The sequence below is a fragment of the Coturnix japonica genome, chromosome 35 (genome assembly GCF_054131305.1).
Source record: "Coturnix japonica strain WE chromosome 35, WE-NBRP24, whole genome shotgun sequence".
NCBI lineage: Eukaryota > Metazoa > Chordata > Aves > Galliformes > Phasianidae > Coturnix > Coturnix japonica.
The window spans coordinates 2,631,403-2,641,677 of record NC_140697.1 but is presented as its reverse complement, the minus strand read 5'-3'; the positions used below and the strand labels follow the sequence as shown (position 1 = coordinate 2,641,677).

General features: G+C 45.7%; 1 long non-coding RNA gene across 2 annotated transcripts; it reads right to left on the bottom strand.

The window, feature by feature from the left end:
* Window positions 1-4,283: 4,283 nt before the first annotated feature.
* LOC146755187 (uncharacterized) lies at window positions 4,284-8,586 on the bottom strand. Of its 2 annotated transcripts, none has more exons than XR_014938340.1 (3): window positions 8,475-8,586; window positions 7,354-7,520; window positions 4,284-4,633 (listed from the first exon to the last, which is right to left on the bottom strand). It is a non-coding gene; the product is annotated as an uncharacterized LOC146755187 (long non-coding RNA). The 2 variants fall into 2 exon arrangements; XR_014938341.1 differs by lacking the exon at window positions 8,475-8,586 and adding an exon at window positions 7,982-7,996.
* Window positions 8,587-10,275: the final 1,689 nt, after the last annotated feature.

Here is a 10,275-nt window from a genome sequence, read left to right as displayed (position 1 = left end):
TAAGGGTTAGGATTAGAGTTACATTGCAGGTTAATGCTGTTATCTTTACAGCTCCTGTGAGGGTTGGGGTCTGGGTCAGGTGTTTAAAAAATGAAATGAAAAAAGAATTAAAAAAATATATTGAAAGCTTCAGATTTCCTTAATCTTTGTGGGAATCATATAATGTGCAACTCAGATCTACCTCTTCGTACCTCTTTTGTGGTGTAGGGAACCTGCTTTGGCAGGGGGACTGGACTCAGTGGTCTCTGGAGGTCCCTTCCAACCCCTACAATTCTGTGATTCTGTGAATATCATGGAGTTGTTTGGATGGGGAAAGACTACCCCTTTGAATGACCTTTTGTCAGGGCATGTCCTGGGATTCCTAGGATCCTCAAAATGCAGCACTGCTTCTGTCACTGAAAAATGGGGCCCTGTGTGGGACGGAGGGAGGGTCCATGAGTCCCTGGCCCACCTGACTGAGTATTTCCATGGTCTTAGCAAAGACATACTTACAACTTGAGAATGACAGTTAGCTGTGTTCATGGTGGCATGGCCACTTTTAATGGCCTTGAACTGTCTGAACATAACTGAAGAGGCTCAAACTGATGCAAATCAGCTATTGAATGATAGTGTTGAAAAATTGGAAAGACAGGTGGCAGTTTTGATGGGAAAAAACCTAATTCAATCATTCTCCTATGGAAGATCAGTAACAACTGTCTGGAGGACCATGGGGGCCCTGTACAAGGGAATCTGTATAAAATGGACTCTGTAAATGAAGGCACTTAAAGGTCAGATTTTGAGGTTCCATTTGGACTAGATCTATTTGAGATCTGACTGATTGTAACCCAAAAATGAAAAAAAAAAAAAAAAAAAAATGCAGGATAGGCTGGTGGGAGTGCCCTGACCAGTGTCCACCCCCCAAACCCTGCTGCCCATAATACAGCAGCTGAACTGATGGATATAGTACAGTGGTTTAGACAGAAACCAAGAGAGCATGCCAGCATAGCTGCTCAGGTTATGGGACATGGAGGCAGAAAGTGCTATGGTGAATGGACTGGAAATTTCAAAACTGACATCCATTACTACTAACCCTGCCCTCAGGCAAAGACTTTATGCTCTTGTCTGGAGGGCTTATCGCAATAAAGATTGGCGGATTTGCTGCGTAGACCGGTCAGAACTCAGATCTGCGTTGTGCTTCCTGCGGCACCAAACGCCCAACAGTGGCAGTTCCGCTTATTGGCCAGCAGGTGGCAGCAGAGACCACGGAAAGAACGTCTGCGGCACAAACCCTGGGGATCCGTTCTTTTGATTATAGGGGAAGAACACGAAGATGGAAGAGGAGGGAAGGGGGAAAAAAAAAAAGAAAAAAAAAAAAAATCAAACCACAGCAAACAAATAAAAACTTCTCCAAACGTAGCAAACGTGAATGTCTGTCAATAAATTAATGAGTAATTAAATTGATATCCCTTTCCCGCCCCCCCCCCCCCCCCCCCAACTTCTGAGATGAAAAAAAAACACTTCTTTTAGAAGAAAACAGAGTAGTAACAACTTCTGTACCTACATTCACCACTCTGAGATCCTGTCTGGGTCTCCCAAGGCTTGTAAATAACCACTGGGTCGGTTCTGATGTCGCGTGATTTGTTGTCAGTTCTCTCATGGTTCTCCGGTCAGTTCTCCGGTGCCAGGATCTGCCACAGGGCATTCTGACCACGGGCATCATGTTTCTACGCTGCCGGCTGCATTTAACAGGCAATGGGACTGCCCAGCATGTGCAAGGCAGCACCTCTTTCACACCACCAGAATGTTTAAGGCTGTTGGGATTGTTGTTAGCGTCCCATTAACACTGAGGCTAGAGATACCCTTAGGATTGACATTACTATTAGCATTACTTTGATGGTGCCCTATCTGGGTCATTTCCAGGGGATGTCAGGAGTAAGGCACAGTGTCAGGAGAAAAAGAACAGACTCTGTTACTTTATAAACGTGATAATAGAGAGAGTTCATTGGAAAAAATACAACTCTTAAATAATGCAAAGCATGCTTCTGATTGGATGCAGGCATCATCTGGGCTCTGATTAATATTACTCTTAAGGTAAAGATTATTGTTACCATAATGATTTTTTTTTTGGATTATGATCAGGGTTAAGGTTCCTTTTGCTACAAACTTCTAGCATCATTTTTGTTGTTGCATTTGGAGTTAGGGACGATTTTAGAATCAGGGTAAGGGTTAGGATTAGAGTTACATTGCTGGTTAATGCTGTTATCTTTACAGCTCCTGTGAGGGTTGGGGTCTGGGTCAGGTGTTTAAAAATGAAATGAAAAAAGAATTAAAAAAATATATTGAAAGCTTCAGATTTCCTTAATCTTTGTGGGAATCATATAATGTGCAACTCAGATCTACCTCTTCGTGCAGTGACTGCCTGTAAATTTTCTGGAGCCTAATATAATATGGCCTTGTGCTTTCCACTAACTCACCTTCATTTCATTTTCATTACATTTGCTTGGTAGTCAGATTTTGGTGTGTGGATATTTTAAAACAATCTAACTGACATTAGCAAAAAATTAAAAATAAAATTAAAAAAAATGCACAACAGCATCGTATCAATTTTTATAGATAAGATAAAGAAGAGCAGTTTCCCTTAGTTTTCTGTGCCTCTTTACTTTCTTACCCTCTCCCCTTGTGTGAGAAACTCTCAAAGTCAAAGATTTCTAGTTAGGCAAAGATGGCAGCGATAGCAGCAGTGCTTATTCATTATTGCAATACTGCGCGCACATCCCCTATTGGCAAGGGAGAAACTGCACACCAGTCAGTGAAATCAATTCTGTTCTGTGCCCTAAACCCACTGCAGGTGATGCTCTCATGGCTCTCATTGGTTGAGCATCTCAGGCTCACAGACTCCTCGAGACTGTGGCTAGGATTCATTTCCATAGAAGGTCAATTACCAACCTCTTGTTTTTAGGTCTGCCTTGTACTTTTCTGCGGACAGAGAAGGGCAATGTTTCCAAAAGTCAGTACATTCATTCTGTCCTGTGCTGGGCTCTACCCACCCTGTATTTATCTTGTGCTTGTCTCAATTCTCCCCATGTCAGAATGCCCCCAGTCTGAACTTAATTCTGTTCAGCAACTTTCTTGGTGGAAAAACTACTTATACAGCTGTTTTACAAGAGGGTTATACATTCAGTTAGGGCCTACACTATGTACTGAAAATACTGGAAACTTCCACTGCAAAAACACAATCTACCTCTCCCATCTGTGCAGCCTTGCAGACCCAGAGCATGCCAGGTTATTTCTGCTTTCATAGCATTTGCATGCTGTAGGGTGAGCACAAGGTTCTGCTGCTTGATTCTTCTGCAAGAGCTGCCTACCGGCAAATGGTTGCAGGGATGGAGGATGTGACAGAAAGCATTTGTCTCCACAAGAGCAGAGTTACATTCAGTGCAGAGTGTGAGAGTCAGGTTGGTGTGGAAAAGCACTGACACGCTGGGGATGATGCAGTGCTCACATGTCTAACACTCACAGACATTACTGTCAGAAGGATGGTGCTGTGTTGTGCTTCTACCTTTGGCAGCCCCTGGAGAAATGCTATGGCACACAGAACACCTTTGTATTGCACTGACTGCTGCCATGCAGCATGGATTTAACACACCAAATCCAGAGGAGCATGACTGCATCTAACTGCCCTGAGAAAAACTACTGTAGCTGAAGAGATGAGGAGGCAGCTGCTCATCTGCAGAACAAGCAGTACTGCCAGACATTGGGCCAGGTGAGCACCTCCTGCTGCAGCGTGATGATGACAGGGCTGGAGATGATCTGCAAAGCCAGCTTAAAAGTGGGAGACGTGAGTCAACATGGCAGGAGGACAGAGGTGTTAGGGAGCAGCCAAGGCATCAAAGAGTATCAGAAGGCTTTGAAAAGTATCACAAAGTGACAGCCAGGAAGACTGGGATATATCATGAGCAGCAACCTGGATGCTAGAGATTATTTGCTCCCATACAAAATGGTAGAGATCTTGCTGCAGACATCCCAAAGCCAGGCAAAATGGGAACCCAGAGCTCTGCCTGCACGAACCCCACAGCCATAGCATTGCAAGCTTAGCTGCCTTGCTGTTTGTTGCATTCGTCCCAATCCCTGTGATTGAAGACTCAGAATGCAGTCGAGGCGATGACTGAGCATGAGAGTGACTTTATTCAATAAAAGACAGGAGGGCTTGAGAGGTCAAGGGTGAAGATGGGACTCCTCTTGTCAAGATGAGAGTGGCTCAGAGCTGGTGCTGCTGCCTGGTGCCTGGGACTGGCAGCCTGACTCTAAGTCCCCATCTAAGATGCTCAGCTTCACCTCACTGATGCTGCCCTGCTCCTGCATGGTGGTGCTGCTGCTGGGACACTCGGGCTGTGCTTGGGATGGGCAGCACTGCAAAGGCGCTGGGTCACAATCCAGGCAGGTGACTGCTGTGTCTGGCAGGCTCAGGTCAGGAGCTTCAGCAGAGCCAGGAGATATGAGAGCATGAACGTGGATGAGCCCCTTGTGTCCATCACTGTTACCATGTGGAAGGCTGTCATCCGAATTGCAGCGATTCATGCTTAATAAGAACTCTCCATTGATGGAAAGACACTGCTTGGTTTGGATCTTTGGGGTTGACAAGGGCTCGAATCACCTAGGAAGGCATAGAAACACAAGGGTTAGTTTCAAACATTTGCAAGTTGAATCATGAAAGGTTGTTGATACTTGGTAATAGAGTGGCGGCAGGAAGAAGCAAGTAGGCTTGAAGCAGCATAGCCACTGTCTTGAAAGTGATCCTCATTCAGGTCCAGCTCGTGTGTTGTTTCACTGTAATCTGCTTCTTTGGGTCTACCTAGTGGGCAGCAACACTCGAGCTGTTACTGATATCATTGAAAAGAACTGGAGACAATTGTTCTATTCCTAAGAGCTTCAAGGTGCCTAGAAGCACAAATAGAAACCAGCAGTATTTCATCACTTCACCAGAAGGAAGGTCAAACACCTGAGCTGTGAAGAGCACTTACAGAACCTATGCATAAGATCACACCAGACATACTTTGTTCTAACAACAGTTATGGCACATAGTCCATTTCCTTCAATATTCCCAAAATGAAATGATGTGGAGCATTACAGGGAAAGAAACACTGCACACAGACACTATGACCCTGATTAGACTCAAGCAGCAGACTTAAAACAAGTCAGAGTTTTTGATTCCAGGATATTTCAGGACCTATCGTGTGAAATTCAGTTACACAACAGTGCCTAGGTGCCTGCGTTTCAAGCAACTTTCAGATCACAGCCATGTAAAATAAAAACAAATTCAGTGCAGAAATAGCAATCCTGTACCTTAATACTCATGAGATTATCCATTTTTTACTGCATTCTGACTAAGTTCTAAAACTTGCTCATCCCAGTTCACTTCAACAAGTTCCACCAGTTCAAGCAACGCAGTTCTGAGATCCGGTGTATGTTGTGCAGATAGAATTGAACAGTGCAGAAATAATCTCTGACAGCTTTAAGAGCTCTGTTCTGCTTACAAACTCTCAGTCCAAAACTATTCACAGTTTTAAGGAAATGAACACCTGAAGCAGTTGGATCATCTGCCATTTGCCGCATTCTGCTTCTTGGCATCATGATTAGCACAAAGGGTTTTCTGCTGTCCTGCAGAGATGGACAAAGTCCTGCTTACAAATGGACCAGGTTTCAGTGTACAGCAGAGTTTGTACCAGACTAACAAGCCACGTCATTCAATTCATGTGCTCAGGTTGTTATGCACTCCGAAAGGAAACAGAACTAACTGTTGGATTCTGAAGGCAATCTGTGGGGTCCTACATTACCTCCTGATTCTGGAAGAGGAAATTCTAATAGCAAATGCAGAACTTTGATCTTTGTAGACATGAGAAGAGCTGGCATTTAGGAACATTCATTTCAGGGAAATCAAATGATGTGTCTATATTTTTACTACAGATAGTATAGGGAGCAGCCAGTTGAAGAACCAGATACAAAAAAATCCAGCCCATTGGCAGGAAAATACTTCTCCTTAAATTCTGTATGCTATCATGGTACAGAATTAGGCTACAGTGCCACATAGGCCAACCAAGCGTAGAACCAAATCCACAAAATACTGGTAGACAAAGCAGCAAAAACAGGGTCAATATTCAGCAGACTGTGCTGTGGCCTTTCTACCCACAGCTCAGCATGTTCTGCCATCCGAAAAGCAAGGCCTCTTGTCAAGCTCAGCTATTTCCCTTCTCAGTGTATTCTAGCACCACTGATACCCACTGGTATCCTCCTGTAGAGTGCCATCATATTGTCATCATCCAAAGGAAAAACCCACACAGCAGAGCATACAGCACTACACCCATGCTCCAAATATCCGCCTGAAAAACTAAAAGACAAGCTTACAAACCTGAAGCACCTCAAATGGCTTCCTGACAGACTGGATTGTCTGCCCTTGCCAAAGCCCACATATAGCCCATGAAAAGCTGGCTCTTTCCCTCAGGAAATAAAACCTTATCGTCCCAGAGAAAGCATATAACCCTCATTCAATTGCCCTTCCACTCAGCTTAGAGCACTACTAAAACCAGCATCTTCACCTTAGCTCATCACACTGCTGCAGTTCCTTTTACAAGGATTTCACTGGCAAAAATGAAATCAAAGCCGTCACAAGGGATTTAGCACAGTTACGTGTTACTGGCTACGAGAGCTGTCAGCACAGTCACCTGTCTGGCTTTGCTGCTGTTCTATTTATGTACAGGCACAACAAGGTTCAGACACCTCACAGTGCAATTCTCACTTTGACTGTAAAGAAAAAGGAGGCTTGAAAAGCAGCGTGTGGAAAACAAAGAAACAAGAATTAGAACAACAGTGGGGCCATGGCACTTGTAGGAATTGCTCCGCCTTTAACAGCGATTCAAGAAGTACGAGGGCATCCCAAACCAGACCAGTTTGGACAGATTAACAACTGCAAGTAGTGGGTTCCAAAATTCCAGACATGAAATCAAAGCTGGAAAAACTCTTCACATTTTCATCTCTCAATTTTTAGTTCATTGTGCATTACAACGGAAACAATTCTTCACATACAACTTGGAAGCTAAAGACAAGTCTGACAAAACAGACTGCACAGAAATGATGGATAATTAACAGAGCAAATTGCTCTTTCAAACACTTAGTAATAGAAAGAGATCTCTGAAGTTGCTGTTCTGTAGAGCCCCAAAGCAGTCGCTTGAGGCAGTTCAGGATTAGCCAGAGACAAACCAGCCAGCTGTGTGAACTGAGACCAATTGCACTTTTCTAGTCTGTGGCCACTGACAGCTTCTGAGAGCTACCAAGCGATGCAACCTAGCAGAATTCAGAAGGGAAACCAAGAGAGCCTACCTGAGCTCCACTGCCTTTAAATGCTCTGTGGAGAGGGAAGGGAAAGAGGGGAAAACAAACACCGCTCTACATCCCTCTGAGCCAATAGACACTTTGCCCTGGATTAGCTCTGGTGCTGCATAAGCTGGGCTTCCACAGCATGTGTTCAGGCGGTAATCAAGGCCTGCCTGGAATAACACAAAAAATAGAGAGAAACGTTTGCTTTAACAGAGTTTATGTCTTCTGGTCATAACACTTGAGAAGCCTCAGAGGCTTCTTCTCCTGTGCATATTTTCATTCATCTTAGAGTTTGCTTTCATTCAATGTGACCTCTCTAGGCAAATATTGTCTAAGACCATGAGCATCACATAAATGTGCAGATCTCAAGCTGCTCACTTATCTAGTACCCTTCGCATGATGCTTTATTTTCCTCAGCTGATCATCTAGATTGTGTCTGTTGATTGTGCAACAACAGCCTGTTGATCTCGATTACCTGTGAGAGGCTCTAACTTTGGCCAGGAAAAATCATTTGAGGATAAGTAATTATCTGGGACTCAGTAAGTCTTCCCATGCTTTCATAACAGCAGAGATACACACACACACAAACTCGTGGAACCCCACTGCTTTGCACAATCCTGTGCACACTCACGTGTGTCATGCACTGATTTCCCAGCCAGTCCTCATAGGGTCTCTTACTTAGGACGGGAGTGTAGGGGAGCAGCCAGAAGCTGTTTGCATTCCCTGCTGTCTGCTGGGCAGCTTTGCTGGAGATGCTTGGGTTGCTTTGTTTTTCCTTGGGAGGTGGGAAGGAGCTTTGGGTTGGAGGCACATCCCGTGCCAGAGCATCCCAATGGCACGTGTGGGGCACTGATCTGCAGCAGATGAAGGGGAGGAGGTCCCAGCACAGCTCTGCACCATGCTCTGCCACACTGGGCAGCTTGTTCCTGGCTCAGCAGCGTCATCAGACAAGAAGCAGGGAAGGAAATCAAGGATGGGGGGTACCATCAAACGCAGTTAGTGCGTGCCTGTGCAAGACAAACAGACCCAGAGCTTGCAGGTTGTTCCTGCTTTTGTAGCATTTGTGTGCTGTAGCTGAGCAAAAGGTTCTGCTGCTTGAATCTTCTTCTGCAAGAGCCACCTACCGGTAAATGTCTGCGGGGATGTAGTCGGTGTGCACGTCTGAAGCCATTTGAGAACCTAGTCGTTCTTGCTGCAGGACCCCTGTCTTCTGTTAAAAGCTGAACGGTCCCCAGAGCACCTGTTTCCATCAGCTACCACCATCCAAAGCAGCCAGCCTTCTTACAGTCACCTGGCCCAAACATCCCTTTTGCTCTACACTTGATTCCTGCAAGAGATGGGAGCTCGGCACGCACACCATCCTTCCAACACCCCATCCCTGCAGCAAGGGATCACAGCGCTGGCACAGCTGAAACAAAAAGGGTGTGCGAGTTTCCTGTTAGCACTCAGTGTGAACCAATCTACCACTGAGCAACACCGTGAGTCCCCACTCACCTCAGCACAGGTCAACCTGTAACCCCAACCTTCCCCTATCCATGTGCACACGCACACCCATTCAACACCCTGCCTGCTTTGCACACCCCCATGCACACTCTGCATCGTGTGCCCTCCTTTGCATTCACAGACGTGTGCAAACCATCCCTGGGAACACCTACGTGCCTACACCTTCCACAAACACCCCTTTGTGTGCACCTGTGTGCAACCCAACTCCTCAGCACACGCACGCGTTTGTGCCACCCTGTCCATGCACTCACCACGTGCCCTCCAGCAACCAAGGATTGCAGAGATGCTCCAGACTGTGCCAGAGATGGAATCTCAGAGTGCTGGGACATTATTGATCACTAAGGAAAACACTTGGAAGCATATTCAATCTGCAGAAGCTGTAATTACTGGGCACAGTTAGCTTTCCTATGGCTCAGCTGGAGGAGGCGGGTGCTCTCATACATCTGAGACACTCGCACAATGTTGGGATCATTCTGATGGAAACTATGTCTTCAGATATCATGGTTAAAACCATCCAAGATGATCATGCAGAGCCTTAGCTCTTGAGCAGCACTTCCTCCCCACCCTTCACTACTCCAAGCAGCTCCAACAAACTTCTCAGAAGAAATCCAGGCCAGCACAGACCTGGCAGACCAGAACCAAGTGCAGCTTGTGGGACGGCAGTGCCCACTCCTTGCTTCCACCCTGCTCCAGCAGGTTAAGGAGTCTGAGCCTCACTGGCCTTTGACAACTCAAGACTTTCAGCACCTCATGCCAACATTTCTCACTAAGATACACCTAAGGCATTGAATTCTCTTCTCACTACCTCCTCCCAGTCCTCCCCTAGGAACAGAAACAATTCAGATTCTACAGCAAACTACAGCATCTGCACTGCAAGAGCACACTGAACCACCTGCAACAATGAAACATGGTTTTGGAGAGTGGGTCTGAAAACACACCTTTAGACAGCTGTCTCCCTGTAGCCAAAAGGAAACCAAGAAGGAAAAGTCCAGCCTGAAACATGCCCATGCTACTAGCCCAGGTTTTTCACAGTCAATGCAGAATCCATCCTGTTCTTGAGGTAACAAACGACCAGTGAGTCTCCCGTTGCTCCACCCCTTCTCCTTCAAAGCCTGAAAAAGAAAGAATAAACAAGCAGAAGAAACCCAGACGTACCTTTCCACACACAGAGCAGAAAGTGGAACAGCAGTTGTCTCCTTCCTGAGACATGGTGGGGAGCATCCCAGAGGAAGCCCAAGTTCTTTGCTTCTCTCCACAGGGACTTCAAGCACTCTTGGCAAGAGCTGCTTTGGTTCTTTCTTCAATTGCTTCCATCACCAGAATCTCCTTTGGAAAAGGAACCCGAATGAAAGAATCAGCAAATGAAAAAGAATGAGCAATAGCCACTTTACCAGCTTTCTTCTGACACTCAATTTAGACTCT